The sequence below is a fragment of the Hylobates moloch genome, unplaced genomic scaffold (genome assembly GCF_009828535.3).
Source record: "Hylobates moloch isolate HMO894 unplaced genomic scaffold, HMol_V3 SCAFFOLD_7, whole genome shotgun sequence".
In the NCBI taxonomy this organism is placed as follows: Eukaryota; Metazoa; Chordata; class Mammalia; order Primates; family Hylobatidae; genus Hylobates; species Hylobates moloch.
In genome coordinates, this window is record NW_026652282.1 from 10,761,376 (window position 1) to 10,771,461 (window position 10,086).

Sequence of the window (10,086 nt, forward strand, 5' to 3'; positions counted from 1 at the left end):
CATAATAAATGGTTAAGTCACTAAGTTTGAGGACGAGTTGTTAAGTAACAAAAGCTAACTTACACAAGGGGCAGTTTTTCTGATCAAAAGAATCATAGAGGCCAGGTGCAGCGGCTCACGCCTGTAATCCCAGCACTTTGGGAGGCTGAGGTGGGCGGATCACCTGAGGTCAGGAGTTCGAGACCAGCCTGGCCAACATGGCAAAACCCCGTCTTTACTAAAAATACAAAAATTATTAGCCAGTGTGGTGATGGATGCATGTAATCCAAGCTACTCAGGAGGCTTGAGGCATGAGAATTGCTTGAACCCAGGAGGCAGGGGTTGCAGGGAGCTGAGATCACGCCACTGCACTCCAGCCTGGGCGACAGAGCAAGACTCTGTCTCAAAAAGAAAAAAAAAACAACATAGAAGTGATGTATCTTAAAAATCCTGGAGGCAAGAATAAATTAATAGTCACGATGTATTTTTAAAATTAGGAGAAAATTTAACCCCTATGAAGGAAAATCCACACTTCAGCTAATGTGACCCTAGGTATGTTGCTTATTCTTACCATTTTTGCTTTTTTTTTTTTTTTTGAGATAGAGTCTTGCACTGTCATTCTGGCTGGAGTGCAGTGGTGCAATCACGGCTCTCTGCAGCTTGACTTCTCAAGCTTGGGTGATTCTCCCACCTCAGTCCCCCAAGTAGCTAGGACTACAGGTACATGCAACCACACCTGGCTAATTTTTAAATTTTTTTTTATACAGAGGGGGTGATATGGTTTGGCTTTGTGTCCCCACCCGAATTTCATCTCAAATTGCAATCCCCACGTCAAGGGAGGGACCTGGTGGGAGGTGATTGGCTCATGGGGGCAGTTTCCTCCTTGCTGTTCTTGTGATAGTGAGTGAGTTCTCACGAGATCTGATGCTTTAAAAGTATCACCTCCCCCTTCGTGCTCTCTCTCTCTATCCTGCTCCACCATGGTAAAGACGTGCTTGCTTCCCCTTTGCCTTCTGCCATGATTGTAAATTTCCTGAGGCCTCCCCAGCCATGTGAAACTGTGAGTCAATTAAACATTTTTTTTTTTTTTTTTAATAAATTACCCAGTCTCGGGTATGTCTTTATAGCAGTGTGAAAATAGACTAATACAGGGGGCCTCACTATGTTGCCCAGGCTGGTCTCAAACTCCTGGGCTCAAGAGATCCACTTGCCTCGACCTCCCAAAGTGTTAGGATTATAGGCATGAGCCACTGCACTTGGCTTCTTATACTTACTTTGAACCAACTTGTTCATCAGAAAATTGGGGCTTATGCTTTATAAGGTGGTTAGGAGAATACAAGGCAGGTAATGTAAGTTGTCTAGCACTATAACACACATTACGTACCTTGTAAAGGCTGAATCCTTCACTTTCCCTTCAGACTTGTCATTCTGGTGTCGCTGTCAGATTCTATAGCACGCAAAAGAAGAAAAAAGGCTTTGTAAAGTCTTTTTTTAGACAGATAAAAATATATCTCCTCCCTTTGAAAAGTGGAACAAGTATAACTGATATAAACACAACTTGCAAAAATTGATATTAAATTTTTGTTTTTATTTTTAAAGTCTTTTTATTTTGGAATTATTTTCAAATAGAAAAGTTATACAGACAGTGCAGAGTTCCTTTACACCCTTACTCAGTTACCCTTATTGTTAACATTATACATAACTATGGTGCATGTGTCAAAACCAAGAAATTTACATTGGCACATTCCTATTAAATAAAGCTACAGGCTGTATCTCGTTTTTTTTTTTTTTTTTTTTTTTTTTTTTTTTTTTTTTTTTTTTTTGTTGCCCAGGCTGGAGTGCAATGGTGCGATCTTGGCTCACTGCATCCTCCGCCTCCCAGGTTCAAGCAATACTCCTGCCTCAGCCTCCCGAGTAGCTGGGATTACAGGCATGTGTCACCACGCCTGGCTAACTTTGTATTTTTAGTAGAGATGGGGTTTCACCGTGTTGCCCAGGCTGATCTCGAACTCCTGACCTCAGGTAATCCGCCTGCCTCGGCCTCCCAAAGTGCTGGGATTACAGGCGTGAGACACTGCGCCCGGCCGGCTATATCTAGATTTTACCAGATTTTCCACTAATATCCTTTTTCTGCTCCAAGATCCCACATTGCATTTAGTTGTCATGTCCCCTTAGTCTCCTCTGTGACATTTTCTCAGTCTTTCTTTGCCTTTTGTGACCTTGAGGATTTTGACTCATACTGGTCAGGTATTTTGTCAAATGCCCCTCAATTTGGGATTATCTGATATTTTTCTCATGTTTAAGTTGGGGTTATGGGTTTTGAGAATCCCACAGAGGTAAAGCTCCCTTCTCATCATATCAGGTTGTCCATAACATCAGCAGAACTTACCACTGGTGATGTTGACCTTGATCACTTGGATAATATGGTATCTGCCAGGTTCCTCCAAAAGTTGTTATTTTCCCCTTTCTGTACTTTGTTCTTTGGAAGTGAGTCACTAGTCTAGCCCACACTCAAATGGGGGAGGGAGAGCGAGGCATGGTGGCTCACACGTGTAATCCCAGCACTTTGAGAGGCTGAGGCAGGAGGATTACTTGAGTGCAGGAGTTTGAGATCAACCTGGGCAATATAGTGAGACCCCATCTCTTAAAAAAAAATTAGTTGGGCATGGTGGCTCATGCCTGTAGTCCTAGCTACTTGGAAGTGTTGAGGTGGGAGAACTGGTTGAGCCCAGGAGGTTGACTCCAGCGAGCCAAGATCACACCCCTGTACTCCAGGTCTGGGCAACAGAGCAAGACCCTGTCTCTAAAAAAGAAATTTAGGCCGGGCGTGGTGGCTCAGGCCTGTAATCCCAGCACTTTGGGGGGCTGAGGCGGGCGGATCACGAGGTCAGGAGATCGAGACCATCCTGGCTAACATGGTGAAACCCCGTCTCTACTAAAAATACAAAAAATTAGCCAGGTGTGGTGGCAGGCGCCTGTAGTCCCAGCTACTCGGGAGGCTGAGGCAGGAGAATGGTGTGAACCTGGGAGGCGGACCTTGCAGTGAGCCGAGATTGCACCACTGCACTCCAGCCCGGGCGACAGAGCGAGACTCAGTCTCAAAAAAAAAAAAAAAAAGAAATTTAAAAAAGATGGAGATGGAGGGTGAGTCCCACATCTTGGAGGGGGTAGTATCTATAGATATTATTTGGAATTATTCTGTAAGGAAGATTTGTCTCTTCTCTCCATATATTTATTTATTAGTCAATCGTTTATCAGTATAGACTCAAGTATTTTTATGTTATACTTTGGGTTACAGTCCAATACCATATTATTTATTTTGTTGCTCAGGTTGTCCAGTTTGGCCACTGGGAGCTCTTCCGGGAGTGGCTTCTGTGCCCCTTTGACATGCCGCCATCCTTTTATTTTATTTTGAGTATATTAGCTTTGATGTAAAACTTGGTTTTCTTCCCCATCTATCCACTGAAATTGCTTTAAGTTCCTTCAGATGACAATGGTTTCTAGATTGTCTACTTTTCTCTCTTTAGTTTATCAGACCTCTCTGTAACATTTAGTACTGTAAACCTCTTTCCTTCAAATTCTAGTTCATTTGAAAAATTTACTATGAAATTTTCAAACAAAAACAAAACTACAGAGAACAGCATACTGCATCTCCACGTGTCCATCACTCGGCTTCAGTAATTCTCAACATTTTGCTGATCTGATTTCAACTGTTGCCTCTCCCATGCCCTGTCACTGGAGCACTTTAAAGAAAACCCCAGGTATCATATCAGCTCAACTTGAAATAGTTCAGTGTCTTTAACAGATAAAAACTAAACAAAGACACAAAAAACCCATAACCATAAAACAATTATTATACCTAACAAAGTTAATAAGTCTTTAATATCTTCTAACACTCGGTCCATACTCAAATTTCTTCAATGATCTAAAAGTGTTTTAATAAACAATGTGTCCAAGTTAGGACCCATACAGGTTCCACACCATATCCTGTAACACCTCCTCGCCCTCGCCATCACTCTTTCTCCAACATGCGCTTTTTCTTCCCCCGAGACGGAGTCTCACTCTGTCGCCAGGCTAGAGTGCAGTGGCGCAATCTGGGCTCACTGCAACCTCCACCTCCTGGGTTCAAATGATCCTCTCACCTCAGCCTCCCAAGTAGCTGGGACTACAGGCGCGCACCACCACACCCCGCTAATTTTTGTATTTTTTGCGATTTCACCATGTTGGCCAGGATGGTCTCCATCTCTTGACCTCGTGATCCGCCCGCCTCAGCTTCCCAGAGTGTTGGGATTACAGGTGTGAGCCACCACGCCCGGCCCCAACATGTGCTTCTTAAAAGTCCATTTGTGGCCTGGCTTGGTGGCTCACGCCTGTAATCCCAGCACTTTGGGAGGCCGAGGTGGGCGGATCGCCTGAGGTCAGGAGTTGGAGACCAGCCTGGCCAACATGGTGAAACCCCATCTGTACTAAAAATACAAAAATTAGCTGGGCGTGGTGGTGGGCACCTCTAATTCCACCTCTACTCTGGAGGTTGAGGCGGGAGAATCCCTTGAACCCAGGAGGCGGAGGTTGCAGTGAGCCAAGATCACGCCACTGCACTCCAGCAAAAAAAAAAAAAAAAAAGTTTGTTAAAGAAACTGGGTCTGGGTCTTCCATCCTGTGAAATTTCTCACATTCTGGATTTGGCTGATGACATCTTCAGTGTCTTTTAACATATTGGTCTTCCCTCTGAACTTCCTGTGACTGGTAATTAGACATAGAGTCTTGAGTAGATTTCGGCTGCAAATATAGATGATAGATATACAGATAAGATGGGTAGAGACAGATAGATAGATAGATAGATGATAGATAGATAGATGATAGATAGATAGATAGATAGATAGATAGATAGATAGATAGATAGATAGACAGACAGATAATAGAGTTCTTCAGGGCCCCACTGTCACAGGTCAATTCCTCTTAGTTTACATACTGTCCCTTTTTCCGCATTCCTAAGGCCGAGGGCTGAAACATCTGTATTTTTATTTTATTTAGTTATTTATTTATTTGAGATGGAGTTTCTCTCGTCACCCAGGCTCGAGTGCAATGGTGCAATCTCGGCTCACTGCAACCTCCGCTCACTGCAAACTCCGCCTCTCTGGTACAAGCGCTTCTCCTGCTTCAGCTTCGGGAGTAGCTGAGATTACAGGTGTGCATCACCATGCCCAGCTAATTTTTGTATTATTAGTACAGACAGAGTTTTACCATGTTGGCCAGGCTGGTCTTGAACTCCTTACCTCAGGTGATCCACCCACCTTGACCTCCCAAAGTGCTGGGATTACAGGCATGAGCCACCACGCCCGGCCAACATCTGTATTTTTAATGCAGGCCCTCTCTGCTGAGTTCCAAAACAAAATAGCCAGTGAGTGGCAGGATGTCACTGGATGTTTTTTGAACTCCTCAAATTCACTGTGTCCCAAATGGGGATTGTCCTTCTCAAACCTGTTTCTCATTGTTCGCTTTACCTCAGTGACTACAACTTCCATCCAAGACAGACACCTGAGCCATCCTAGGCTGGTTCATCACCTGGCCCAAGTCACCAAGCCATGGGATGCCTATTTCTTCGGTGTCTCTGGAATGTGTCCCCTCTTCTCACTGCCTTAGCCTCAGTTCTAAAATTCAGTTAAAGAATGCAAATGCATTATCCAGAGTCACACGTTCTCAAGCCCAGCAGGGACTAGACCCTAACCTCATGCTCAGCTCCAGATTCAGCTCAGCTCCTGTGCCTTGAAGACATGTACCTTCCACTTCCTGTGAATGTGGTTGTTAGAACCAGATTTCAACATGCTGGAGCAGCTAACGGCAGGGAAGTTAGGAGTCACAATATCTGGGTTTGAAGCTCACATCCATCACTTGAAGTGAATTTGGTTATGTTGGTTAATTTCTCTGTGCTTCAGTCTCCTCATCTGCAAAATGAGAATAATATTCCTTCAACACATTTCTGAAATTCCCAAAGCTCTGAAAACTGGAAGGGTTTTTCTTGTTTTAAAATTTGTTTGGCAGCACAACCTGACTTGACCTTAATGATTTGATGACAAAACCTGACCTGGATGGAACTGAGGATATTTATGGTCTGTGTTTATCATACTTAGAATATTCTTCCATTTTATAGTCCAGCTATCTTGGTGGCAGGCTACCCTAGCCCACTGGGCCAAGTTCTAGAATATGCTGTTTTACTTTTCAAAAGTACAAAAATGTCTACATTCTGAAACATACATGATCTAAGGGTTTTGGAAAACAGGTTTTGTACCTGTAATAGCTACCTCATAGGTTTGTCATAGATTGCTAAAGAAATTAGCATTTGTAAAGCAATTAGAAGAGTATGAGGCTTATAGTAAGCCCTATTTAAGTGTTTGATAAACATTTCCTGTAACATTTAACCCTAGAAATGAAGTGAAAGATAAACTACTTTGTTAGAATAGAGTTTGATAAACTTAGGGGCCTCCATCAAAGCTGGGTTATTACCATTGCTTTTCTGCTCTAAAGAAATTAAACATTAGACAGATAGAAAAACCCCTTTTGAGTGGTGTCTCAACCTCTCCCTACACAGAACTAACCACTATTCTGAAGTTGGGGTGTATGTGTGTGAATCTTTTCCATGCATGTTTCTAGATTTTACTACATATATGCATGCATGGTGTGTATTTTTTAAAGTTATGGCTAAATGTTATCATGCTATACCTACACAACTTCCTTTTTCACCTTGACACTAGCATTTTCATACATGTAGTCTAGCTCATTTCTCTTAAGGGCTCCTGTAGTATGCCATCATTGAACACTCCAATGATGTGGGTAAGTTTACTTACCCACATCCTGTAGATGGGCACTTAATTTGTTTCCAATTGTTTGCTATTATTATGTGGCAGTGCCCACTCTCTTGTGCACCTCCTTGTGCCCACATGGAAGAGTGTCTCTTGGGCATATACCTGACAGTAGGATTGCTGGGTCATATGTGCCTGTTTTAACTTTGCAAAAAAATGCCACTGTGCCCTTCAATTGGGTGGACCAACCTATACTCCCATAGCAATGTGAGTTCCCATCTCTCTACATCCTTGCCACACTTGGCATTTTTATTCTTTTTTTTTCTTTTGTGAGACAGTGTCTCATTCTGTTGCCCAGGCTGGCACGGCCTCAGCTCACTGCAACCTCTGCCTCCTGGGTTCAAGTGATTCTCCTGCTTCAGCCTCCCAAGTAGCTGGGACTACATGTGCACGGCACCATGCCTGGCTAATTTTTTCTTGTATTTTTAGCAGAGACGGGGTTTCACCATATTGGCCAGGCTAGTCTCGAACTCCTGGCCTCAAGCAATCCACCCGCCTTGGCCTCCCAAAGTGCTGGGATTACAGATATGAGCCACCATGACTGGCCAGCATTTTTATTCTTTTTAGACATTTGCCTATCTGAAGGGTATGGAATATCACTCTTATTGTAATTAGTGGTTCTCTGGTTACCAGTAAGGTTGAACATCTTTTCTGCAATAGGCCTGTAAGTGGTCTGCCTGTCCCCGTTGTGTGATATTGTGAGATAATAAAAATATATATATATTTGGTCTCTGACATAGACCCCCTGAAACTCTTGTAGATAGAGGCACTAGGAAAGTCTTTTGTTGTAATATTTGGTCTTTGACCCTGGTTCCTGACATAGAGCTCCTAAATACTTTGGAATTTCCTGGGTGATGGGAGTCTTTTGTTCTAATGAGGCAACTCTTGGTGGGCTCTTGGACAGCTTCGGGATGGGGCCAGCTGCCAGGGGAACCAACCACATGATTAGAAGGTTGGAATTTTCAGGCCCACCCCCTAACCTCCAGGGAAGGGAGATGGGCTGATGGTTGAGTTGGTCACTAATAGCCAGTGATTTAATCAATCATGACTCTGTAATGAAGCCTTCATAAAAACCCCAGAAGAACTGGGTTTGGAGAGCCTCTGGATTGCTGAACATGTGGAGGTTCCTGAAGGGCTGTGTGCTCAGAGAGACATAGAAGCTCTGCACCCCTTTCCACATACCTTGCCCAATGCATCTCTTCACTGTTCATCTGTATCTTTTGTACTATCCTTTAGTAAGCAGGTAAACTCAAGAAGTGTGAGCCTGAGTTCTGTGAGCCTTCCCAGGAAATTAATTGAACCCAAAGAGGAGGTCGTGGGAGCCCTAATTGATAGCTGTTTGGTCAGAAGTATAGGTGACAACCTACTTCTTGTGATTGGCATCTGAAGTTGGGGGCAATCCTGTGGGACTGGGCCTTTAACTTGTGGGATCTGACGCTACCTCCAGATAGATAGTGTCAGAAATTAATTATAGGACACCCAGTTGGTGGCCCCTGGAGAAATTTCTTGATGTGTAGGGAAAAGCCCCCTGACACCTGGTGTCAGAAGGGCTCTCTGTTGTATTGAGTGTGAGTAGAGAAAAATAAGTTTGTTTTTTCCATCAGACATTGGTGCCTCCAACACGTTCCCCTCGGTGGCAAAGGTGGCCTTGTTAAAAGGCCATGTGATCCTATCAGTGAAGACATCCACAGATTCTTCTGTGACTGGCCAAAGAGCTAGAGACATTTTGTTTTTTTTTTTTCACTCTGTCATCCAGGCTGGAGTGCAATGGCGCGATCTCGGCTCACTGTAACCTCTGCCTCCTGGGTTCAAGCAATTCTCCTGCCTCAGCCTCCCGAGTAGCTGGGACTATTGGCGTGCACCACCACACCTGGCTAATTTTTGTATTTTTAGTAGAGACAGGGCTTCACTATGTTGGCCAGGTTGGTCTTGAACTCCTGACTTCAGGCGATCCGCCTACCTCGACCTCCTAAAGTGCTGGGATTACAGGTATGAGCCACCACTCCCGGCCTGAGCTAGAGACATCTAATTAGCTCTGCATGCCCATCTACTCTCACATACACAGGGACACAGGGAGAATAGCCATCAGACTGTCACCAACAGACAGAAGCAAAAGTAGGATTTAGAAGAAAAAAAGGGAGAAAAAAAATCCTGAGGGAAGAGACTGTGGTTTAACTAACTGTGATGGAAGAAATTCAAATATTTGTTGGATAAACGAACAAACGAGTCACGTGTGCCTTATATCACAAATTATCTGAGACAAGCAAGAGGAAGGATGGGCTGGCATGAGGTGTCCAGAAGCCAGCGCATCCATTCGGAGAGCTGACAGGGAAACATTTCTCCGTATTTGGAAATTTTATACTCAAGACTCCCTCTGGCACTTTTCAGTGATTTTTAAAGACAGGGAATAAACGTGTCAACATTTATTGAGTATTTACCGTGTAGCCAGCACTGTTTTACAGGCACTACTCAATGTGGTCCTCACAATGACCCCACGAGAGAGTTATTAACACTCATTTCAAGGATAAGGAAGGAACCAGAAGCACTGAGAGGTGAAGCCTTAGGTAACAAAGCCAGTAGGGGTGAGACCGGCATGGTGATTTCTTTAGGGGAGGGTATAAGAGTCCTCTGTGAAGAGAAACATTTCACTCTCAAATGCCTCAGCACCTGCTGCAATTCCATGCTTTGGTTTGTACTTGTATCTCAGTCACAGTTATTTTATAGTTAGGCATGTGAATTTAAAATGAAAGGGAGAAATACTAAAGATTTGAAATTTTAGTTATGTGTCACCTCAAGGGAAAGTTAATTATCATTTTTGTCTGCAACACCTACACACAAATTGTGATTCCAGTAATAAAATGAGAGCTTAGAAAAATAAGCACCCAGCGCTGATGAAAATAATGCATTTGTCTCAGGGCAGGGGCTGAATGTGAAGCCAACTGTTCTTAGAGAGAAACATGTCAATACTAAATCTCTTCACCAGCCTTTGATGGATGTGCTAATCTTCTCAGGTCAACATGGGCTCACCCTGGCAATGTACTGTAATAACTTATTTAAAAGGCAGCTGGCTTTTATAAATGACCTGCTCCATCAGCTTTTAGATTTCATTTTCAGAAATGTATTCCTTTATCAAATCAATATTTGCTGTATATAGTAAGAAATCAACTGTGCCTTTTCTGCAACAGAGGTGACTGCAGAAGTGACCAGGTTTGGGAATTACTGTTCTTTTTTTTTTTTTTTTTTTTTT